General features: G+C 44.8%; 1 pseudogene; it reads right to left on the reverse strand.

Annotated features, from left to right (window-relative positions):
* LOC142189611 (uncharacterized) overlaps positions 1 to 26,340 on the reverse strand; it is a 282,275-nt pseudogene that overhangs the window by 183,349 nt on the left and 72,586 nt on the right.

The raw sequence follows: 26,340 nt of genomic DNA on the forward strand, positions 1-26,340 counted from the left end.
GTGTATGTAGTGGAGCCATCTTTGTGTGACGTTTATGTAGCAGAACTGTCTGCGTGTGACCTGTATGTAGTGGAGCCATGTGTGTGTGACGTGTATGTAGCGGAGATGTCTGTGTGTGACATGTATGTGGCTGAGCCATCTTTATGTGATGTGTATGTAGCGGAGACATCTGTGTGTGACGTGTATGTAGTGGAGCAGTCTGTGTGTGACGTGTATGTAGCTGAGCCGTCTGTGTGTGACGTGTATGTAGTGAGGTTGTGTGTGTGACGTGTATGTAGCGGAGCGTCTGTGTGTGACGTGTATGTAGCAGAGCCGTCTGTGAGTGACGTGTATGTAGTGGAGCAGTCTGTGTGTGACATTTATGTAGTGGAGCAGTCTGTGTGTGACGTGTATGTAGTGGAGCAGTCTGTGTGTGACGTGTATGTAGCGGCGCCGTGTGTGTGTGATGTGTATGTAGTGGAGCAGTCTGTGTGTGACCTGTATGTAGCGGGGCCGTGTGATGTGTATGTAGTGGAGCAGTCTGTGTGTGACCTGTATGTAGTGGAGCAGTCTGTGTGTGACGTGTATGTAGCGGCGCCGTGTGTGTGTGATGTGTATGTAGTGGAGCAGTCTGTGTGTGACCTGTATGTAGCGGGGCCGTCTGTGTGTGACCTGTATGTAGTGGGGCCGTCTGTGTGTGACGTGTATGTAGCGGAGCCATCTGTGTGTGACGTGTATGTAGCGGAGACGTCTGTGTGTGACGTGTATGTAGCGGCGCCGTGTGATGTGTATGTAGTGGAGCAGTCTGTGTGTGACCTATATGTAGTGGAGCCGTCTGTTAGTGACGTGTATGTAGTGGAGCAGTCTGTGTGTGACATGTATGTAGTGGAGCCGTCTGTGTGTGAAGTGTATGTAGTGGAGCAGTCTGTGTGTGACGTGTATGTAGCGGCGCCGTGTGATGTGTATGTAGTGGAGCAGTCTGTGTGTGACCTGTATGTAGCGGGGCCGTCTGTGTGTGATGTGTATGTAGCGGAACTGTCTGCATGTGACATGTATGTAGCTGAGCCGTGTATTTGTGGCGTGTATGTTGTGGAGACGTCTGTGTGTGACGTGTATGTAGCTGAGCCGTCTGTGTGTGACGTGTATGTAGTGGAGACGTCTGTGTGTGACGTGTATGTAGCTGAGCCGTCTGTGTGTGACGTGTATGTAGTGAGGTTGTGTGACGTGTATGTAGCGGAGCCGTCTGTGTGTGACGTGTATGTAGTGGAGCAGTCTGTGTGTGACGTGTATGTATCGGCGCCATTTGTGTGTGACGTGTATGTAGCGGAGATGTCTGTTTGTGAAGTGTATGTAGTGGAGCCATCTTTGTGTGACGTTTATGTAGCGGAACTGTCTGCGTGTGACCTATATGTAGCGGAGCCATGTGTGTGTGACGTGTATGTAGCGGAGATGTCTGTGTGTGACATGTATGTGGCTGAGCCATCTTTATGTGATGTGTATGTAGCGGAGACATCTGTGTGTGACGTGTATGTAGTGGAGCAGTCTGTGTGTGACGTGTATGTAGCTGAGCCGTCTGTGTGTGACATGTATGTAGTGGAGCCGTCTGTGTGTGAAGTGTATGTAGTGGAGCAGTCTGTGTGTGACGTGTATGTAGCGGCGCTGTATGATGTGTATGTAGTGGAGCAGTCTGTGTGTGACCTGTATGTAGCGGGGCCGTCTGTGTGTGATGTGTATGTAGCGGAACTGTCTGCATGTGACATGTATGTAGCTGAGCCGTCTATTTGTGGCGTGTATGTTGTGGAGACGTCTGTGTGTGACGTGTATGTAGCTGAGCCGTCTGTGTGTGACGTGTATGTAGTGGAGACGTCTGTGTGTGACGTGTATGTAGCTGAGCCATCTGTGTGTGACGTGTATGTAGTGAGGTTGTGTGACGTGTATGTAGCGGAGCCGTCTGTGTGTGACGTGTATGTAGTGGAGCAGTCTGTGTGTGACGTGTATGTAGCGGCGCCGTTTGTGTGTGACGTGTATGTAGCGGAGATGTCTGTGTGTGAAGTGTATGTAGTGGAGCCATCTTTGTGTGACGTTTATGTAGCGGAACTGTCTGCGTGTGACCTGTATGTAGTGGAGCCATGTGTGTGTGACGTGTATGTAGCGGAGATGTCTGTGTGTGACATGTATGTGGCTGAGCCATCTTTATGTGATGTGTATGTAGCGGAGACGTCTGTGTGTGACGTGTATGTAGTGGAGCAGTCTGTGTGTGACGTGTATGTAGCTGAGCCGTCTGTGTGTGACGTGTATGTAGTGAGGTTGTGTGTGTGACGTGTATGTAGCGGAGCAGTCTGTGTGTGACGTGTATGTAGTGGAGCAGTCTGTGTGTGACATGTATGTAGTGGAGCAGTCTGTGTGTGACGTGTATGTAGTGGAGCAGTCTGTGTGTGACGTGTATGTAGCGGCGCCGTGTGATGTGTATGTAGTGGAGCAGTCTGTGTGTGACCTGTATGTAGTGGAGCAGTCTGTGTGTGACGTGTATGTAGCGGCGCCGTGTGTGTGTGATGTGTATGTAGTGGAGCAGTCTGTGTGTGACCTGTATGTAGCGGGGCCATCTGTGTGTGACCTGTATGTAGCGGGGCCGTCTGTGTGTGACGTGTATGTAGCGGAGCCATGTGTGTGTGACGTGTATGTAGCGGAGACGTCTGTGTGTGACGTGTATGTAGTGGAGACGTCTGTGTGTGACGTGTTTGTAGCAGAGCTGTCTGTGTGTGACGTGTATGTAGTGAGGTTGTGTGTGTGACGTGTATGTAGCGGAGCGTCTGTGTGTGACGTGTATGTAGCGGAGCCGTCTGTGAGTTACTTGTATGTAGTGGAGCAGTCTGTGTGTGACGTGTATGTAGTGGAGCAGTCTGTGTGTGACGTGTATGTAGCGGCGCCGTGTGATGTGTATGTAGTGGAGCAGTCTGTGTGTGACCTGTATGTAGTGGAGCAGTCTGTGTGTGACGTGTATGTAGCGGCGCCGTGTGATGTGTATGTAGTGGAGCAGTCTTTGTGTGACCTGTATGTAGCGGAGCATCTGTGTGTGACGTGTATGTAGTGGAGCCGTCTGTGAGTGACGTGTATGTAGTGGAGCAGTCTGTGTGTGACGTGTATGTAGTGGAGCAGTCTGTGTGTGACGTGTATGTAGCGGCGCCGTGTGATGTGTATGTAGTGGAGCAGTCTGTGTGTGACCTGTATGTAGTGGAGCAGTCTGTGTGTGACGTGTATGTAGCGGCGCCGTGTGTGTGTGATGTGTATGTAGTGGAGCAGTCTGTGTGTGACCTGTATGTAGCGGGGCCGTCTGTGTGTGACGTGTATGTAGCGGAACCGTCTGCGTGTGACATGTATGTAGCTGAGCCGTCTGTTTGTGGCGTGTATGTTGTGGAGACGTCTGTGTGTGACGTGTATGTAGCTGAGCCGTCTGTATGTGACGTGTATGTAGTGGAGACATCTGTGTGTGACGTGTATGTAGCTGAGCCGTCTGTGTGTGACGTGTATGTAGTGAAGCAGTCTGTGTGTGACGTGTATGTAGTGGAGCAGTCTGTGTGTGACGTGTATGTAGTGAAGCAGTCTGTGTGTGACGTGTATGTAGTGGAGCAGTCTGTGTGTGACGTGTATGTAGCGGCGCCGTTTGTGTGTGATGTGTATGTAGTGTAGCAGTCTGTGTGTGACCTGTATGTAGCGGAGCCGTCTGTGTGTGACGTGTGTGTAGCGGAACTGTCTGCGTGTGACCTGTATGTAGCGGAGCAATGTGTGTGTGACGTGTACGTAGCGGAGTCGTTTGTGTGTGACGTTTATGTAGCGGAGATGTCTCTGTGTGACATGTATGTGGCTGAGCCGTCTGTGTGTGACGTGTATGTAGCGGAGACGTCTGTGTGTGACGTGTATGTAGTTGAGCAGTCTGTGTGTGACATGTATGTAGTGGAGCAGTCTGTGTGTGACGTGTATGTAGTGGAGCAGTTTGTGTGTGACGTGTATGTAGTGGAGCAGTCTGTGTGTGACGTGTATGTAGCGGCGCCGTTTGTGTGTGATGTGTATGTAGTGTAGCAGTCTGTGTGTGACCTGTATGTAGCGGAGCCGTCTGTGTGTGACGTGTATGTAGCGGAGACGTCTGTGTGTGACGTGTATGTAGCGGCGCCGTGTGATGTGTATGTAGTGGAGCAGTCTGTGTGTGACGTGTATGTAGTGGAGCAGTCTGTGTGTGACGTGTATGTAGTGGAGACGTCTGTGTGTGACGTGTTTGTAGCAGAGCCGTCTGTGTGTGACGTGTATGTAGCGGAGCCGTATGTGTGTGACTTGTATGTAGTGGAGCAGTCTGTGTGTGACATGTATGTAGTGGAGCAGTCTGTGTGTGACGTGTATGTAGTGGAGCTGTCTGTGTGTGACGTGTATGTAGTGGAGCAGTCTGTGTGTGACGTGTGTGTAGCGGCGCCGTGTGATGTGTATGTAGTGGATCAGTCTGTGTGTGACATGTATGTAGTGGAGCAGTCTGTGTGTGACGTGTATGTAGTGGAGCCGTCTGTGTGTGACATGTATGTAGTGGAGCAGTCTGTGTGTGACGTGTATGTAGTGGAGCAGTCTTTGTATGACGTATATGTAGCGGCGCCGTGTGTGTGTGATGTGTATGTAGTGGAGCAGTCTGTGTGTGACCTGTATGTAGCGGAGCCGTCTGTGTGTGACGTGTATGTAGCGGAACCGTCTGCGTGTGACCTGTATGTAGCAGAGCCATGTGTGTTTGTGACGTGTATGTAGCGGAGATGTCTGTGTGTGACATGTATGTAGCTGAGCCGTCTGTGTGTGACGTGTATGTAGTGGAGACGTCTGTGTGTGACGTGTATGTAGCGGAGCCGTTTGTGTGTGACGTGTATGTAGCGGAGATGTCTATGTGTGACGTGTATGTAGTGGAGCAGTCTAATTGCAGTCAAATCGAATATTTAGACCTACATCTAATGAGGACTATCGTAGTTTCCATCTCCGCAGGTGGAAACAGAACGTACCTTTTGGCCAATTTAAGAGAATAAGGAGGAACTGTACCAAAGCCAAAGACTACGAGGACCAAAGTGGCATTTTGACACACAGATTCCAAGCAAAAGGGTATCCCAAGGCTGTAATTTCAACAGCAAGAAAAAAAGTGGCATCCTTGACACAACAAACATGTCTATTGCCCCGGCCCCGTAAAACAGAGTCGGACTATCAGTGCAGGTTTTTGACCACCTATAATGGGGCGCATCAGTCCATAAGAAACATTGTGAGGAAACATTGGAATATTCTTCTCAATGATCCTTACCTGGGATATTTCTTGCCCCCAAACCCGAGTTTCATATTTAGGAGGGCAAGAACTCTCAAGAGCCTAGTGGCACCAAGTAGGCTCAAACAGATGGAATTTCTTGAACCCGGCCCTTCCAGCACCAAAGGTAGCTATCGTTGAAATAAAAACGATGCAAATGCTGTGCTTGTATCATGGAGAAAACTACCAAAGTCAGAAGTAATGTAACGAAAGAGTCTTTTCTAATTAATGGACATCTAGACTGTTCGTCATCTTATGTGATTTATTTGCTAGAATGCCCATGTGGGTTACAATATATAGGTAGGACAACCATGCCTTTAAGGATCAGGTTAAATAAACATAGGTCCAATGTCGTAAACGGCTTCCTTAAACATAGCGTTTGGAGACACGCAGCCACTAAACATAACAGCTCCTTTGAAGGCTTTAGGGTTACCCCTATTGATCAGATCCCGGTTCATAAATATAATAGATTTGAGATCCTTAGACGTAGAGAAATATACTGGATCTACAAATTTGATTGTTTGTCTCCAAAAGGCCTTAATGAAACTTTGGAACATCACCCAATGAAATTTATAGCTATATAGGATTTCTTGCTGCGGTCATTTATTTATTTATTCAATTATCCCCCTATTTATTGGCCCATTTCTTAATACACTAATACTGTCATACAGTTGTAGGTTTCAGTGTTTATTTTATGCGTTATCCATTACGTAAACTAATCTAATTTAATATTACCGTATTTTTCGGACTATAAGACGCACTTTTTTTCCTCCCAATATGGGAGGAAAATGTGTGTGCGTCTTATAGTCCGAATGCAGCGTGTGCAGCGTCTGTGTCCTGTCTATGAGAATCAAAAGGAGAGCAGCACGGTGCCTGCCTGCTCTGCCCCTCCTTCCCTGTCTGTGTCGCGTCATTGCAGGAGCGAGATATGAGAGGTATATATATATATATATATATATATATATATATATATATATATATATATATGTTCAAATCACCCCCATATCCCTAGAATACATATAAAACAAAAACATTATTGTTGAAACACATACACATTTGGTATCCCTGTGTCCGAAAGCCCCCGGTTCTATTTACATTGGTGAAATATTATATTATTAGGTTATTAAATATTTCACCAATTTTTTTTGCTTAAAATTTTTTTTTCCCTATTTTCCTCATCTAAAACCTTAGTGCGTCTTATAGTCCGAAAAATACGGTATTTATTTTAATATAGAATTTTTCTAATATGGGGACAGGGGTTTTATATTTATAAGTATGTTTATATTTATATTCTCAACATTGTGCCCATTATGCTGCCACTGCCAATCTCCCCCTGGCACTGTATTTAATACACGTATGGTGTCACATAATTTAACTGTATGTTATGGATCTAGGACATAGCATACATTCTACCATACTATATTTTATTTTCTTTCTTTTCTGTAACACTTGCTGTAGTTAGGCTCTTCGAGCCACTATATGCCTCCAGTTTTAAGCAGGATATGCATGATTTAGCCATTCATTTACTAAACATCTCCAGAGCGGCATGGAGATAATCCGTCCTTATCCTGAAATTGAGCGAGGACTACACCTCGCATGCCCAGCGGTATGGTGCGATCGGACTTGCAGGCTATTGCGCATGCGCCCGGTATTTATCCCCGCGCGTGCGCATGAAACTATTTTGAACGCCACAAACACGCGGCTCCCGACGGAGTGTGTATCGGCGGTTTGGCGCGTGACGTCCTTTCCTGCCATACACATGATGCCTACCAGCCTTTATAAACCCTAGGGCGCCCAAACAGGACAAGCAATCTGTCCATAGTGATGGGGTAAGTGTACTTCAGCTTCATTTTTTTCCAGCCTCATTTATTTATTGATTCATATTGTGGGGGGCTAATAATATCTTATGAAAAATTATGTATAGAGGTAGAGGCAGCGATTATTCTATCTGTCCATCTCTCTCTCCCAGAGAGATGCAGTTTGGATCTTGCCAGACTGGTTATGTAAATACTATGCTCTGTGTATTGGGTGATGCTATCTTACAAGGGATGGGGACAGATCGTCTGGAATCAGGGGCATTGTTAGGAAAGGATCAAAGACCAAAGACCCTTTTTAAGATAAAGGGACAAGAGAAGGGTAATTAAGCTAATTGTCTCCAACAAGGATGTCTATTGTCTTTAGAATACCATGAGATAGACATCTAGGATGTGTATTTGAGACATGTGCTGATGGCTGCCATTTTGTGTGACCATGCGGTCACCATACCATGTGCTCACTGACTCCATTTTAGAGTAAAGCCAGCCCTCAGGCGGGTGTGACCTCTCTCCAGTTTCTTATCCAATAGATATGCATCAGGGCTATTGTTACAAACTTCTCCACCAATGGATGTATGCTAATTATACTAGCCAATCCTGTTCTGTCTATGCCATGTGATATATACTTTGTTCTAGCCACCATTAAAGCAGAATCCATTTTGATACACGACCACCATGTGTCTCTGTTGATTCTCCTGGCTAAAGATGGCGGCAGCCGATCTTGGCCTGTTAATTAATTTTCCTTTACAGACAGCATATCTCTGGGGTATTATGATTTCCCCCGACAATATGCTATTGATACTTGGTCAACTGTGGCTTAAGTAGTGGCCATATGTAGATGTGTTTTTTGGTTGTACGGCAGTATAAGGGTGCATTCACACTGAGTAAACGCTAGCTTATTTTGTAGAGTAAAATTACACTTGTAAATTTTGCTATTCCATTGACTTCAATGATATTTTTTTACAAGTGTAAAAATACGCCTGTAAAAAATACGCCTGTAAAAAATACGCCTGTAAAAATACGCCTGTAAAATGTCATTGAAGTCAATGGGATAGCAAAATTTACAAGTGTAATTTTACTCTACAAAATAAGCTAGCGTTTACTCAGTGTGAATGCACCCTAAGGCTGTATTCACACAGAGTAACGCCAGGCGTTTTTTGTGTGTTTTTTGCACATAGCGCCGCGTTTACGCCGCGTAGCGCCGCGTTCACGCCGCGTATACGCCGCGCTATTTAGCGGTGGCGTTGCCTGGCGTTAACGCGGCGTATACGCGGCGTAAACGCGGCGCTATGTGCAAAAACACACACAAAAAACGCCTGGCGTTACTCTGTGAATACAGCCTAAGGGTGCATTCACACTGAGTAAACGCTAGCTTATTTTGTAAAGTAAAATTACACTTGTAAATTTTGCTATCCCATTGACTTCAATGACATTTTACAGGCGTATTTTTACAGGCGTATTTTTTACAGGCGTATTTTTTACAGGCATATTTTTGCACTTGTAAAAAAATATCATTGAAGTCAATGGGATAGCAAAATTTACAAGTGTAATTTTACTCTACAAAATAAGCTAGCGTTTACTCAGTGTGAATGCACCCTAACACAGACTTATTGTGGATACGTAACAGGCATTTCTTTGGTCATACATGTCTGACATTTGTGCAGATCAAGTCATATAACTGTGATTTATATACCTAACGAATTTAATCATATTTTGTATCATTATTAATATTCGTTTGGTTATTTTTGGTAGTCTTGTTGAAAAAGGGAGAAGAAACCACTCTCTATTTATTTATTCTATTATTATTTATATATTTATTCATCTATTTATTTTCTTAATATTTTTTTTAATCATTTATTATCATCATGTGTATGTATATGCATTTAATGGATTTTATTCTACCACAATAGGAGCTTTTACATGCTTATTTATACTCCTTATGGTGCATACATATGATGTCATTATTGTGTATTTCGATTTGTGTTTTTTGGGGTTTTATTAAGGTTGAATGTAATTGTGATTATTCATTTTAAAAAATTAATGTTGCACTTGAAAAAGGGCTGTTTGCCCGGAACGCGTGGTGCCTAATAAAGTTGACTTCCATTTATCAGAATTTGGTGAGCGCTGATTCCCCGCCTGTCCTCCGCAAGGCTGGTCCTTCCCTCTGCCTCAGATTGACATCCCTGTGACTGCCATCAGCAGCTGCCTTCCAGTTTCCCACTGGTTCTTGCCTACTATGTTTATTGGTTGTTGTGTTCGACACAACCAAACCAGGTGAGCGGACACCTGATTGTCTCTATTTATTTATTTATTTATTTATTCATCAATAAACCAAGGGTATTACACAAAGAACGGCTCGGTGCCGGGGACCTTGTTTTCTTCTCTTTCCAGTATATGTAGCGGAGACATCTGTGTGTGACGTGTATGTAGCAGAGCCGTCTGTGTGTGATGTGTATGTAGTGAGGTTGTGTGTGTGACGTGTATGTAGCGGAGCCGTCTGTGTGTGACGTGTAGGTAGCAGAGCCGTCTGTGTGTGATGTTGTTAGGGACATCAAGGGGTCCTCATAATAGAGTATGTTGCAGAGCTCCAAATTAAATTACAGGCCTGGATGAGCTATACCCATCCTTTAGCCTGGAGAAGCTACACACACACACACACAGCTGATAGTGTATCAAGTGAATTCAGATTTTAATGGTGCTAAAAGGTTTGTGTGTGACGTGTATGTAGCGGAGATGTCTGTGTGTGACATGTATGTAGCTGAACCGTCTGTGTGTGACGTGTATGTAGTGGAGACGTCTGTGTGTGACGTGTATGTAGCGGAGCTGTTTGTGTGTGACGTGTATGTAGCGGAGATGTCTGTGTGTGACGTGTATGTAGCGGAGATGTCTGTGTGATGTGTATGTAGCTGAACCGTCTGTGTGTGACGTGTATGTAGCAGAGCCGTCTGTGTGTGACGTGTATGTAGCGGAGCTGTTTGTGTGTGACGTGTATGTAGCGGAGATGTCTGTGTGTGACGTGTATGTAGCGGAGATGTCTGTGTGATGTGTATGTAGCTGAGCCATCTGTGTGTGACGTGTATGTAGTGGAGACGTCTGTGTGTCACGTGTATGTAGCTGAGCCGTCTGTGTGTGACGTGTATGTAGCAGAGATGTCTGTGTGTGACGTGTATGTAGCGGAGCTGTTTGTGTGTGACGTGTATGTAGTGGAGACGTCTGTGTGTGACGTGTATGTAGCTGAGCCGTCTGTGTGTGACGTGTATGTAGTGGAGCAGTCTGTGGTTTTATTAAAGTTGAATGTAATTGTGATTATTCATTTTAAAAGATTAATGTTGCACTTGAAAAAGGGCTGTTTGCCCGGAACGCGTGGTGCCTAATAAAGTTGACTTCCATTTATCAAAATTTGGTGAGTGCTGATTCCCCGCCTGTCCTCCGCAAGGCTGGTCCTTCCGTCTGTCTCAGATTGACGTCCCTGTGACTGCCATTAGCAGCTGCCTTCCAGTGCCTTTCCCACTGGTTCTTGCCTACTATGTTTATTGGTTGTTGTGTTCGACACAACCAAACCAGGTGAGCGGACACCTGATTGTCTCTATTTATTTATTTATTCATCAATATACCAACGGTATTACACAAAGAACGGCTCGGTGCCGGGGACCTTGTATTCTTCTCTTTCCAGTGTATGTAGCGGAGACGTCTGTGTGTGACGTGTATGTAGTGAGGTTGAGTGTGTGACGTGTATGTAGCGGAGCCGTCTGTGTGTGACGTGTATGTAGTGGAGCAGTCTGTGTGTGACATGTATGTAGTGGAGCAGTCTGTGTGTGACGTGTATGTAGTGGAGCAGTCTGTGTGTGACGTGTATGTAGCGGCGCCGTGTGTGTGATGTGTATGTAGTGGAGCAGTCTGTGTGTGACCTGTATGTAGCGGAGCCGTCTGTGTGTGACGTGTATGTAGCGGAACCGTTTGTGTGTGACGTATATGTAGCGGAGACGTCTGTGTGTGACGTGTATGTAGTGGAGCAGTCTGTGTGTGACGTGTATGTAGCGGCGCCGTGTGTGTGTGATGTGTATGTAGTGGAGCAGTCTGTGTGTGACGTGTATGTAGCGGCGCCGTGTGTGTGTGATGTGTATGTAGTGGAGCAGTCTGTGTGTGACGTGTATGTAGCGGAGCCGTCTTTGTGTGACGTGTAGGTAGCAGAGCCGTCTGTGTGTGACGTTGTTAGGGACATCAAGGGGTCCTCATAATAGAGTATGTTGCAGAGCTCCAAATTAAATTACAGGCCTGGATGAGCTATACCCATCCTTTAGCCTGGAGAAGCTACACACACACACACACACACACACCTGATAGTGTATCAAGTGAGTTTTGATTTTAATGGTGCTAAAAGGTTTGTGTGTGACGTGTATGTAGCGGAGATGTCTGTGTGTGACATGTATGTAGCTGAACCGTCTGTGTGTGACGTGTATGTAGTGGAGACGTCTGTGTGTGACGTGTATGTAGCGGAGCTGTTTGTGTGTGACGTGTATGTAGCAGAGATGTCTGTGTGTGACGTGTATGTAGCTGAGCCATCTATGTGTGACGTGTATGTAGTGGAGACGTCTGTGTGTCACGTGTATGTAGCTGAGCCGTCTGTGTGTGACGTGTATGTAGCGGAGATGTCTGTGTGTGACGTGTATGTAGCGGAGCTGTTTGTGTGTGACGTGTATGTAGCGGAGATGTCTGTGTGTGACGTGTATGTAGCTGAGCCGTCTGTGTGTGACGTGTATGTAGCTGAGCCATCTGTGTGTGACGTGTATGTAGTGGAGACGTCTGTGTGTGACGTGTATGTAGCTGAGCCGTCTGTGTGTGACGTGTATGTAGTGGAGACGTCTGTGTGTGACGTGTATGTAGCTGAGCCGTCTGTGTGTGACGTGTATGTAGTGGAGACATCTGTGTGTGACGTGTATGTAGCAGAGCCGTTTGTGTGTGACGTGTATGTAGTGAGGTTGTGTGTGTGACATGTATGTAGCGGAGCCGTCTGTGTGTGACGTGTATGTAGTGGAGCAGTCTGTGTGTGACGTGTATGTAGTGGAGCAGTCTGTGTGTGAGATATACCCATCCATTAGCCTGGAGAAGCCACACACACACAGCTGATAGTGTATCAAGTGAGTTCTGATTTTAATGGTGCTAAAAGGTTTGTGTGTGACGTGTATGTAGCGGAGATGTCCGTGTGTGACGTGTATGTAGCTGAGCCGTCTGTGTGTGACGTGTATGTAGCTGAGCCGTCTGTGTGTGACGTTGCTCGGCTGATCCAACCTGAGAACAAATCCACACAGACCAACACATATTTGTACGTTCCAGATTCAGGCAATTGTATGTAAACTACTTGTATTATCAAGAATGGATACAGGGATTTTGGTGTGCATGTGTTGTGTCTTAACTACCTGTCCTGGATTGTGTAGATCACATATGTAACATGCCCTTCCAAAACTTGAGGCGACCCATAACTTACTAGTGACTCCATGGCATTTCAAGAGGCATGCACCTTACCGTGGGCCAAACCAGCCATTTGGGGGTATGCTGCTGCGGGCAGACACAATCTATCCCCCATTTTCCACATTCCTTCACATTCTATGGCACCAGTCACCTTAGAGTACAGCCCCTTGAGGTCTGCTAGGTCAATATCCATTTTGCTCACCTGTTTGAGACCCTTCCATGGCAGCAGTACCGCTGTTTTTGCTGCTTGATCAGATACTCTCAGGGTCTCTTCCCTTTGTGTGAGCTCTGACTTTCACAATTGCCAACTGCTTAGGGAGCAATATGGCCTCCATCAACTGACTAAGTTTCCATTCTTAATTGGTTTGCCCTGTGATTGGAACCATGTGCAATGCCAAACGCATACCTGGAGTCAGTGTAAATGTTTGCTGTGCTATCAGGCTTCTATAAGGTCAGCCTCTTATACTGACACGTGTGGTGGAAGGGCTTCTTATACTATGGCGTCATGTATAATGACTACAGTATACCCTGTAACAAATTTGCCTTTTTCTGTTAGGTACCTGGAACCGTCCACAAACATCTCATAGTCAGGATTCTCCAATGGGGCATCAGTGACATGACCGAAGCCGCCTCTTCTGAGAGAGAGTTTAAAAATATCTCATTAATAATAAAAAATTTTTTAAATATCTCATCATCTACTCCCCCTTTGAATCATGAACTCCTACTGGTAAAAGAGTTGCAGGATTCAAAAGTCACACAACGCTGAAATGAGATGTTTTGAGGAGGATTGTAGAGCCATATCTTGCTCTGTCTTGCCAAGGAAATATGACATCTGTCTACCTGTGTGAGGATTGCCTTACCACCGTTCTGATAGAGGAAAACACATCAGGTTCATGTCTGTCTATCTGTGGCACAAAGAATAAAAAATATCAACATATCACAATAATATTCACTTTAATTTTCCATAAAACATTTGTCTAATCTTTTCATACTCTGGCGGATTCTGGCAATTCACGCAATATTGTATATCACAAATGTAATCACAAATGATAAAACCCATCTCCAGAAAGTCATTACTCACAATGCAGCTTAGAAGCAGATAGATTCCAGTGCCTCCCTTTAAAATATTCAGGGCAGTACAATACTTCATACACTTATCAGCAGTTACACAATAGGGCTTTTGAGACATAAATAAGACACTCTGTAGTCTGAGCGTCCAGCCATTGTTCTCTTTGTCTCCACTGTAAGATTAAACAGTGTCTTATCATGGACACAGCTGGCTGGCTCTCCCCAAACTTGTCAAACCTGTAGTACTACATATCCCAGCAGACTTATTTATACAACCCTTAGTGAATTCAGTTCTCTACAACTTCTAAACACTGGAAAGCATTTTGACCCTACAGCTGATTCACAGATTTTATTAACATTGGGACATGAAAATCAAAATTTACTTTATTTGAAGGTCATGGCAGGAGACCTGAAATTAACCATGAATGCAATATTGGATTTCTTGTAGGCAGGTCCCCCATCCCTTTGTCACGTTCACAGGCCCTGAAATTTAAGGTTGCTGACATGCGGCTTGTCAATGTTCCGTGGGTCCTTCATCTCCAGGTGAGAGACTGCACCTATTTTTCACAAGTCCACAACACTCACAGTAGATGTTACTATTTCCTTATCAAGGAGAGGTGAGTGGGGCCGGACTCTTAACACCAACCTTCTAAAAGACGGGGCGCGCACAGGGGTGATTTCACAAGCCATTATGGACCTTCTTCACCATCACGAGCATGATGTGACCCCAATCCCGATACAATGGGAAGCACTAAATAGTGTCAGCACGGGGATTTCATTCAAGAAGGAGTGAGGGCTGAAGCCGGAGAAGATTTTTGAGATCTCATGCCTTCTTACTCAGATACGAACACCTGAATCCTTCCATAAATGCAACAGGGATCACAAACACTGGTGGACCTAGTGGAAGCCATATGCAAATTGTCTTTTAGACAATATGAGTTCTCTAACAAGTTTGGCAGTTTCCTAGAAAAATGTCTTCACCCACGGCCACCCAATTAGTTCGTTCCTACCATTAAAACGACCCTGGAGAGTCCCTGTCCCTCCTAATGTTCAATCTTTCTAAGATTTCGACTCAAATCTCTACAATTGTAGTGGCCTCCTCTCAGATTTACCTCCGCAAGAGATGCAAAACAGGATCAACAATTAGGTGGCTGCAATGACACTCCCTGGACTTATGGACGAGAGTGGGGCCACACTAAATGAGGAACTCTTGGTTGTGGACCTCTCCTGGGTGATCTGGGACTCCCATAGTGGAAGGATCCTGGGCTTAGGTGATCTCCCCGTGAAGTTCTACAAAATGTTTACTCCCCAACTCGCGTCTTTTGTGATGAGGGTACCCCTTTAGTCCCCAAACGCACTCAACCACAATAAAAGTCATCTCCTTCGTAAATAATGATGTGACATTCTTTGCGATACTCATTGAGAACTATCTGGCCTCTCTTTAACTAGAGGTCATCCATACGGACCAAATTCAACTCTCAGACCAAGACTGGCAGAAAATTTTCTTTTTCTATCACAAAGTTCCCATGGTCTGCCACGCTCAGGAAAAGAACTTTACATTTCTGACAAGATGGTATAGATGCCCTGCCCTTCTCCAGAAACTGTTCCCAAAGACAGTGTCAGACTGGGATGTCTAGGGCCCACCAGTGGGATTTTTTTCAGGACCCCTGCAGATCAGATAATATCACGTGTGCTATAAAATAGATGGCGTGTAATGTAAATAAGGGGCCCCACACAGAATAATATGCGCAACAGTGTCCCCTCATAAAGTACAATATGCTCCGCAGTGGTCCCCACACAGTATAGCAATGTTTATAATGATCGGGGAACCAGGTTTTCATCGATCATTATGATGGTGCTGCAGGTCCCTGACCACCTACGGTCATGGTCGCGGGGGAGGAGTCACCTTTTACCAGACTTTCATAGCTTATTAAAAAAAGCAATGGGCGTCCTGTTGGCCCACTAAGTACATGGGTACACCGGTCCTCCAGTGAGCCAATCTGACCCTGCCCAGAGGTTTGGACCAGCCGAGGGCTCTATCCTCCACATATGGTGGTTGTGACCCATGCTACAACCATTTTGTACTGCAATCTTTAATATTTACACAGAAGTCACCGTGGGGTCTCGATCATCATCTCCTCAGTTGACTCTTCTTACCCTAATCCCTGGCCCCTTGGCCAAGATCAAAAATAGGCTCCTCTGACATTTCCTGGCTGCAGCTAGAGCTGTTATTCCCAAACACTGGTAGTCCCAGTTGCCCCCGACAGTGGGTGAGTGGATTAAAGAGATTGACCACTTGTACAGTATGGAGCTGTTGACTGGTGAGGAACATTGTATCATAAAATTCTGTCTCAAAGTAAGCCAAGTAAGAGGTGGTATAAATGTAGACTAGACAGGATATAGATAGGGCAGATTTATCATCTAGTATCAGTCACTGTGATAAATCTGGTGTAGTGTCAGACTGCCTGTATGAGTTTACACTTACACAATTGGGCTTTGTTACATAAGGGGGCGGTCTGCTTATAGAATGGCAGCTGTCATAACGAATAAAGGGGGGGGGGGGGGAATCAGCGAAACTATAAGTCCCTACGAGGGGGTGAATTTCTTAAAGGAGCGATGGCCTGGAGAGGTGTCACTGTATATGGTAGTTTAGAGGGATATGGGAAAGATGTATAAACAGTATAGGCCGCAGAGATACCTCTTGTAACCCCAGGCCTTGCCAAGAATAAAGGACTGTAAAGATTTATGTGTGGATAAAGGGAAAGAGAAACTAAACCCACCAAGATTTACTGAAAAACTGCATCAAACTATGTCACAGGTGTGATTACAGTCTAAATGTTGTATTTTATTCTTGTTCTAATTGTCATTAAAATGAGTTTTTGGGAAAAAATAAAAATTTCTCCTGTACTTGGAAAGCTCTTGTAAGTTTTAAGATGTGAATTGGGGATAAACCATTCTGAAAACAAAACTGCATTTTCTGTGTGAGTTCTGAGATGGAAGTTGGAAATATTTTCCATTTCAATATGTTCAACAAGATTTGATTTCTGAGTAAAACATTTCCCACATTCTGGTCATGAATATGGCTTCTCCACTGTGTGAGTCTTTTGATGGTCAACAAGACTTGATTTCTGAGTAAATAATTTCCCACATTCTGGGCAAGAATATGGCTTCTCCCCTGTGTGAGTTCTCTGATGTTTAACAAGATCTGATTTCCAAGTAAAACATTTCCCACATTCTAGGCATGAATATGGCTTCTCCACTGTGTGAGTCTTTTGATGGTCAACAAGAGTTGATTTCTGAGTAAATAATTTCCCACATTCTGGGCAAGAATATGGCTTCTCCCCTGTGTGAATTCTCTGATGTGTAAAAAGTTGTAATCTCCAAGTAAAACATTTCCCACATTCTGGGCAAGAATATGGTTTCTCCCCTGTGTGAGTCTTTTGATGGTCAACAAGACTTGATTTGTGAGTAAAACATTTCCCACATTCTGGGCAAGAATATGGCTTCTCCCCTGTGTGAGTTCTTTGATGTTGAACAAGATTTGATTTGTGAGTAAAACATTTCCCACATTCTGGGCAAGAATATGGCTTCTCCCCTGTGTGAATTCTCTGATGTGTAAAAAGTTGTAATCTCCAAGTAAAACATTTCCCACATTCTGGGCATGAATATGGCTTCTCTCCTGTGTGAATCTTTTGATGGTCAACAAGACTTGATTTACAAGTAAAACATTTCCCACATTCTGGGCATGAATATGGTTTCTCCCTTGTGTGAGTTCTCTGATGTTGAACAACCTTATTCTTTTGAATAAAACATTTCCCACATTCTGGGCATGAATATGGCTTCTCTCCTGTGTGAGTTTTTTGATGGTCAACAAGACATGATTTCAGAATAAAACATTTCCCACATTCTGGGCATGAATATGGCTTCTCCCCAGTGTGAGACTTTTGATGGTTAACAAGATTTGATTTTTGAGTATAACATTTCCCACATTCTGGGCATGAATATGGCTTCTCCCCAGTGTGAGACTTTTGATGGCTAACAAGATTTGATTTTTGAGTAAAACATTTCCCACATTCTGGGTATGAATATGGCTTCTCCCCTGTGTGAGTTCTTTGATGTTGAACAAGATTTGATTTGTGAGTAAAACATTTCCCACATTCTGGGTATGAATATGGCTTCTCTCCTGTGTGAGTTCTCTGATGTATAAAACCTCTTTTGATTCCTTTATTTTGCTTTACAGACCATGATGAACTAGAAGAAAGATCTTGCTCCTGACAGGCTGAGGGTATATCTGGGGTAATGGTATGTTCTTCATATGGATTTTGTGTGATACCATGATCCTCTGCTGTATAATCTGTAGATATCAGATGTCCTTCTGAGCTCCTGGTACAGTCATCTGACAAGAAGAAAACTGGATGTTACTATTATTGAATAACATAACCTTATAAGTATATTCCCTACTGAGCTGCCGCTGCCTGAGACGCTTTAGGCCGTGTGAAGTCAGTGGCACAGGCAGCAAACGACAGCACCGCGGCCTACTTCATTAGTATTCACTGTGCTGAGACGGAGGTCAGTGATAATGAATAGTAATGAAGCGGGGCAGGAGACGCCACCACTGCTCTAGGCCACTGTATTGGTGCTGGTGGTGGGTGAATGAAGCGGGCCCACCCAGTCACAGCTCTAAGGAAAGGAATGGTGGCACTTACATAGAGATACATCACATAAGATTCATTTCTAGTGCAAGTTACCGGCTTCCTTTTTTCTTAGAGCGGTGACCGGACCTCTGATAGCACCAGTACTGTTCTGATGGCGGCCCTGCCTGTCCCTAGTAGATCAATTACAATTTCTGCACCCAGAGTAGTTTATCTTATCCCCAAAAATATATAAGGCACAATGTAGAGATAGTTATCCAAATAATAGAAAAACATTGCCAAAATAAGGCGAGGCTACCAAAAGAATGTAGAAAAAATATATCAAAATTTTATTAACCCCTTAACGCTCACGTCAGTAATATTACTGACCAGCTTCCCCTCACCCTCCTGCCTCCATTTCACTGAAAAAAGTTGTGATGGCTGCTGTTCCCTACAGCAGACCATCACAGGCAAGTAAAAAAAGACAAATGGTGGAGGTCTCACATTAGCGATCGCCGCCATTAGTCACTGACTGATAGAATACTAATGGCGGCGATCGCTGCTATTTTGTTTCATTATGCGTACAAGCTGGGATGGCCTGCTGTCTGAGACAGCAGACCATCCCAGCTAACTGCCAGGTGACAAATGGCAGTGGTCCCACTTCAGCGATCGCCGCCATTAGTCATGTGGATAATGGCGGCGACCGCAGAAGTGCGACCCCTGCCATGTGAGTCTCGTCGTGGCAAATAAATAAAATTCCTGCTGTGATGGCTGCTGTAAGGGACAGCAGCCATCACAGCATGCAAGATGAGGCCCCAGTATGATGCACCAAACCCCGGTATGAGGCGCCAACATGAGGCATGAGGCGCCAGAGAAAAATGGCGAGGGTCGCCTGTTAGGATCGTGAACATATTGGCGATCGCCGCCATTGCAGATATGTGAACAATATCTGCAATGTCAGCGATCGCCAATATGCAAACGCTCTGCATGTTTATCCTGCTGTGAATCAAGAACGCCATTGCGTATGTGAGCGAAATGCTGCTGTTTGCATTTCTCCATCTATCCAGATGTGCATTGGCGCCATTGCTGTGATTGGCTACTGTAGTAGTAGTCCTGCCTCCTGATCGCCACTATTGGTTAGTCACTGACTATTGACCAATAGGAGTGATCAGTGATGTCACAGAACTGCTACTACATCTTGCACCCTCCTCCATCTTCTCTGTTGGGTTTAGTCAGTAGTTGAGAGAGGTTGCTAGTGGTTGCTGTGCTATTTTGAGAAATATTCAAAACTCTGTTCCTGTGTGTTTGTGCCCACTGTGTTCCATCTGAATTTCTCCCTCTGCCCACCTCCTTATTGCACCACCTGAATTACCCCCTCTGCCCACCTCCTTATTGCACCACCTGCATTTCCCCGTCTGTCCACCTCCTTACCTGTCTCCCATCTTTGTCTGTTTGTCCTTGTGTTTTTGTGGGTTTTTGTGGTTTTTTTTATATAATAATAATAATAATAATAATAATAGTAGATTAGTGTTAGGAACCCGTCACCTTAGGGTGAATTCACACTGAGTAAACGCTAGCTTATTCTGAACGTAAAACACGTTCAGAATAAGCGGCGTCTAAAGCAGCTCCATTCATTTCTATGGGAGCGGGGATACGAGCGCTCCCCATAGAAATGAATGAGCTGCTTCTTTCACTCCGTGCAGTCCCATTGAAGTGAATGGGGAGTGCCGGCGTATACGGCAAGCTCTGCTCATGCCGAGCCGTATACGCCGGCACTCCCCATTCACTTCAATGGGACTGCACGGAGTGAAAGAAGCAGCCCATTCATTTCTATGGGGAGCGCTCGTATCCCCGCTCCCATAGAGATGAATGGAGCTGCTTTAGACGCCGCTTATTCTGAACGTGTTTTACGTTCAGAATAAGCTAGCGTTTACTCAGTGTGAATACACCCTTAGTTTTAGTAATAGGGACTAGTTCAGAGTTAGTTAGGTGTGTTTACCGTCTGTCTACCCCCTGCGTCTTGTCTGTCTGTTTTTTTTTTTGTTTTTTTTTTTTTTATAGTCAGTGTCAGGGAATTTGCAAAAATTTAGTTAGGTTAGTTAGGTTTAGCATCAGGGAATACATAAAATTAGTTTAGTTGTAGTGTAGTGTAGTTTAGGGAATCCTTAGTGTAGTGTAGGGAAGTCCAAACTTCATTTATATACCTGGTTTTTTTGGGGTATATTATTTTTTTTTCTTTATACAGTTTTTACTGTATATACAGTTTACTGTGAACACACCAATATACTGTATACTGTGAACACACCAATATACTGTAAATTGTGAACACACCAATATACTGTATACTGTGAACACACCAATATACTGTAAATTGTGAACACACCAATATACTGTATACTGTGAACACACCAATATACTGTATACTGTGAACACACATTACGTACAAAAATGTCCCAGCGCTCCTTTACTGCTGAAGAGGCATATCAATTTCTCGCCTCTGAAAGCGAATCTTCTGATGGTGCCACACTGTTTTATTTATCATCATCCTCGTCAAGTCATGATGATGATGATGATGATGATGAGGGACCCCCAAGAAGACGCCCTAGACCCACTGCACTTGAGACCCCAGAAAGAAGTGACAGCACTATACAAAGCCCAGAGGAAAGTTGCCCCATTCGGTTCCTGAGAACTATGTTCCCCAGATCCCCGAGTACACAGGCACCCCAGGGATAAAATTTGACACGGCAGAGCTCAGAGAATTTGATTTCTTTAATTTTTTTTCTCTGAGGACCTCATAGAGCTCATGGTGGTGCAGACAAATTTGTACGCCGAACAGTACAAAACCAAAAACCCTGGTGCATTTCTTTCGCAACCCCACAGGTGGACCCCTGTGACAGTAAATGAAATGTACACATTCTGGGGACTCTTGTTAAACATGGGGCTTGTAAAAAAAGCCGTCCTTTAGAGACTACTGGAGCACGGACATATTATACTACACCCCATTATATCGCACTAGAATGTCCAGGATGCGCTATGAGGCTATACTTCGATTCCTGCACTATGCAGACAATGAACAGTGCCCACCCCGTGATGACCCCAGTTTTGATCGCTTGTATAAATTGAGACCCATAGTAGACCATTTCAGTGCCCGGTGAGAGCAGGGCTCAATGTACCAGCAATGTATTGTGTGTCAAGTACAAGGACAAGAGAGAAGTCCTTGTATTGACAACAATACATGGCCACACCAGCACCCATGTACCAGTACGAGGTACCAGTACAGAGACTCTCAAACCAGACTGCACCCTGGACTACAATAGGTACATGGGAGGGGTAGACTTGTCAGATCAAGTCCTGAAGCCCTACAGCGCCATGCGCAAATCAAGGGTGTGGTATAAAAGACTGGCTGTGCACATCGTACAGATGGCAATGTACAATGCGTATGTGTTATTTCGATGTGCAAGCCAGAGGGGAACTTTCCTGGATTTTCAAGAGGTGGTTATCAAGAACCTCCTGTTTAGAGACCAGGAAGGGAGGGAACCCAGTACATCTGGAAGCGAGGCCACACACATAGGACCAGGACAACACTTTCCAGGAGAAGTTACTCAAACCTCCAAGAAGGGAAAGAATCAAAAGAGGTGGCGAATCTGCTCAAAGAGGGGGATAAGGAAGGACACTATATACCAGTGTGATACCTGTCCTGAAAAACCAGGGCTCTGTGTGGAAGAATGTTTTTGCATTTATCATACATCCCTTGATATTTAATTTTACCCTGATGCCCTCCACACAGCTTATCCCCCTGCCGCATGCTGCCTCTTTCCCCTGTGTGCCCAAGTATCACATAGCAGCCATGGGGGATTGCCATTTTCAGGAAAACCTATGGTAATAAAAGCTGGGCATAATATATCAAGCACTGAAATGGCATTTATGATTGTAAATTGCAATTCTCACTCTGCACCGCCTGCTATGCAGTATCATTTGGAAAAGCCTGTGGGGTCAATATGCTCTCTATACCCCTAGATGAGTTCCTTAAGGGGTCTAGTTTCCAAAATGGGGTCACTTTTGGGGGTTTTCCACTGTTGTGGTACCTCTAGGGCTCTGTAAATGCAACATGGTGTCTAAAAACTATTCTAATGAAATTGCTGCACCAAAATCCTCAGAGGTGCTTTTTCATTTCTGAGGACTGTTTTTGAATCAACTTACACGTTAGGGCCACCTATGGGATATTTCTACAAACTTCAGAGTCAGAGTAATAAATATTAGGGTAGGTTTTGCTATTAACCCTTTGTTACTGGAAAATCTGGTTTGAAATGGAAAATTTGCATAAAAAGTGGCTTTTGGAAATTTCACCTCCATTTTGCATTAATTCCTGTGGAACACCTGAAGGATTAATAAAGTTCCTATATACTGTTTTGAATAGTTTGAAGGCTATACTTTCTAAAATGGGGTCATTTATTGGTGTTTTCTATGATATAGGCCCCGCAAAGTCACTTCACAACAAAATAGGTCCCCAGAAAACACAATCTTGAAATTTTTTTGAAAATTTGAAAATTTGCTACTAAAGTTATAGGCCTTCAAACATTCTAGAAAAGTAAAAGGACATTGAAGAAACAATGCCAATATAAAGTAGACATATGGGAAATGTTAATTAGGAAGACTTTTGTGTGATCTGACTGTCTGGTTTTTTACAAGAATATCAGAAACTTTCAAAATTGATAATTTTATGAAATTTTCTGTATATTGTCCTTTTTTTTTTTAACAAACAAACACAAAGTATAATGACCAAAATTTACCACCAACATAAAGTAGAAGGTGTCACAAAAAAACATTCTTGGAATCACCTTGATAGGTAAATGCAATATGAAGCTATCCTCACATAAAGTAAGAGATGTCATATTTGAAAAACAGGGTCTGAGCCTTAAGGCCCAAACTACCCTGCGTCCTTAAGGGGTTAAAGTGATTAAAAACACAGAAACACATAGCAACAAGAGGAGGGAGGAAAAATACATCCAAAAGACCATGCATGTGGAAAAAATGGCGTTCAAAACAATCAATAGTTAAAAGGGTTTAGAAGTCCAAGTAGGAAAGTGCATATATACACAAGTGATATACATGATCAATATACATATACAAAAGATTACATATAGTTGTACCTACATGAACCCTCAGTATACGAAATTAATGCCATAAAAACCCATACCATGCATTAGACGCGCCCTGACATTCGTTTCACCTTCTCTGGCTTCATCATATATATTATGTATATCACTTGTGTATATATGCACTTTCCTACTTGGACTTCTAAACCCTTTTAACTATTGATTGTTTTCAACGCCATTTTTTCCACATGCATGGTCTTTTGGATGTGTTTTTCCTCCCTCCTCTTGTTGCTATGTGTTTCTGTGTTTTTAATCACTTTAATAACATTTTGATATATTTTTTCTATATTCTCTTGGTAGACTCGCCTTATTTTAGCAATGTTTTTGTCTTATCCCAACAGAACCCACATTTAGGACCTAACATTAAGGTCCTTATTTTGTACCAGTAAGTTCAGGCCTCTGACTACATTACTAGTTGTCCTGCCCTGATATAGATCGTCTTATCTGGACTACGAATCCAAAGTGAAATAAGTCTCAGAGCCCAAACCACAGGAACACAATCCATGGCTGCTTAACTATGGCCACTTATGTGGAATAATACTGTAGGATGCCATAAATCTTACTGTATTACACCCCATACACACAGTAGAATCCAAACCACATCTGCTGGATTTCCCAGCCTGAACTCACCGCGGATCTGCTGTCCCATACAGTATGTAGTAGGGTCTGTGGAGTCACAAGGAAGCCGGGACTCCTAGCGTCATAGATCACTAAGATACGGGGAGTCCTGGTGTGTGGACAGACCAGATTTTCTAGTCCGGATTCCATAGTGTGATTGGGGTCTAAGGTGAGGTTTACACAGTGACATATGAATCTCCATCAGATTCTTTACTGGCCAGGAGGGATTTTCTGTTGCAGGGTGAGAGTACAGGATGCGGCACAGTCAGATCCAGAGACATTAGTGACAGACAGGGACTGAATTCATTCTGTACATACAAATAATGGAAGTCCATGTGTATATAGTCATGTCTATTACCTGCTGATGTGAGGGGCTGCTGGTCCTCCATCATCACCTCCTTGTACAGATCCTTGTGTCCTTCTAAATACTCCCACTCCTCCATGGAGAAATAGACAGCGACATCCTGACACCTTATAGGAACCTGACAACACAATGATACAGTCATCACCCCGACCCCTCCAGTTACTGTATAATGTCCCAGTATTCCCAGCAGTGTCACCTCTCCAGTCAGCAGCTCCAGCATCTTGTTGGTGAGTTCTAGGATCTTCTGTCCATTGATCTCCTCCTGTATCACGGGGTGAGTTGGAGGCCCCGGGATTGGGCTCAGGGTTCCTCCATATCCATCATACACAGGAGCCTGACAGCGCCCACTAGAGGTCTTCTTCACTACTGTGTAATCCTGGTTATGGGGAGACACATTAATAAATCTCACTACATACATGTCCATACCTCCCAACTTTTGAAGAACTGAAAGAGGGACAAAATGAGCGGCGCGCGGAAAATTTAGCCCCGCCCACTCGTTAATTTTTCATGTGCCCACACACAGTATAATCCTCCTACAGTCACCCGTAAATTATATGTCCCCCCTCTATCTCTCCCCCAGTTTCATATACACCCTTCATCTGCCCCCAGTTTCATGTCCCCACATCTCTGCCCCCAGTGTCATGCCGTCCACTCCATCTCTGCGCCCAGTGTCATGCCGTCCTCTCCATCTCTGCCCCCAGTGTCATGCCGTCCTCTCCATCTCTGCCCTCAGTGTCAGGCCGTCCTCTCCATCTCTGCCCCCAGTGTCATGCCGTCTTCTCCATCTCTGTCCCCAGTGTCATGCCGTCCTCTCCATCTCTGTCCCCAGTGTCATGCCGTCCTCTCCATCTCTGCCCCCAGTGTCATGCCGTCCTCTCCATCTCTGCCCCCAGTGTCATGCCGTCCTCTCCATCTCTGCCCCCAGTGTCATGCCGTCCTTTCCATCTCTGCCCCCAGTGTAATGCCGTCCTCTCCATCTCTGTCCCCAGTGTCATGCCGTCCTCTCCATCTCTGTCCCCAGTGTCATGCCGTCCTCTCCATCCCTGTTCCCAGTGTCATGCCGTCCTCTCCATCTCTGTCCCCAGTGTCATGCCGTCCTCTCCTTCATCTGCCCCCAGTTTCACGTTCCACCTCCACATTAAACTTACCTTCTCCTCCGCTCCCTCGCCGCTCTCTGCGCGCCTCTCTCGCTGACACATATGTGGCTGAAGCAAGGAGCTGACCTGTCAGCTCCTCGCTTCAGCCGCATATGTGCTGACCTGTCAGCTCCTCGCTTCAGCCGCATATGTGCTGACCTGTCAGCTCCTCGCTTCAGCCGCATATGTGTTCAACTCAGATCTGCGTCCTCTGGACGCAGATCTGAGTTGAAATCGGGACATACCTCCCTCCAACCGGGACCGCGGGACATGTCACCCAAATCATGACTGTCCCGCGGAAATCGGGACGGTTGGGAGGTATGCATGTCCAGAGTCCATCACCTCTCCAGTCATATCATCTGTTATTACTATAGATAAGAACAGACCTGGGCAAAGGCCGGCCCCCGGGTCATATCTGGCCCTCTGACTGATTCAGACCGGCCCGCACAGCTTGACTAGGGAGGCGTGTCTAGGGGGCGTGTCTTAGTGCTGGCAGAAGATGGAGACGTGGTGTGTGTCATAACGTACTGAAAGATGTAAGGTGAGATGCAGGGTGGAGTGTGTGTGTGTGTCTATATGTGTATTTCTGTCTGTATGTGTGTGTGTGTCTATATGTGTCTGTCTGTATGTGTGTCTATATGTGTCTGTGTGTGTTTGTCTGTGTGTGTGTCTATATGTGTTTCTATATGTGTCTGTCTGTATGTGAGTCTGTGTGTGTGTGTGTGTCTCAGTAGCTTAGGGGCTGAGATGGAAGGGGAATGTTATACTAGGGCAGAGATGGAAGATGG

Source organism: Leptodactylus fuscus, chromosome 1 (genome assembly GCF_031893055.1).
Source record: "Leptodactylus fuscus isolate aLepFus1 chromosome 1, aLepFus1.hap2, whole genome shotgun sequence".
NCBI classification, from domain to species: Eukaryota; Metazoa; Chordata; class Amphibia; order Anura; family Leptodactylidae; genus Leptodactylus; species Leptodactylus fuscus.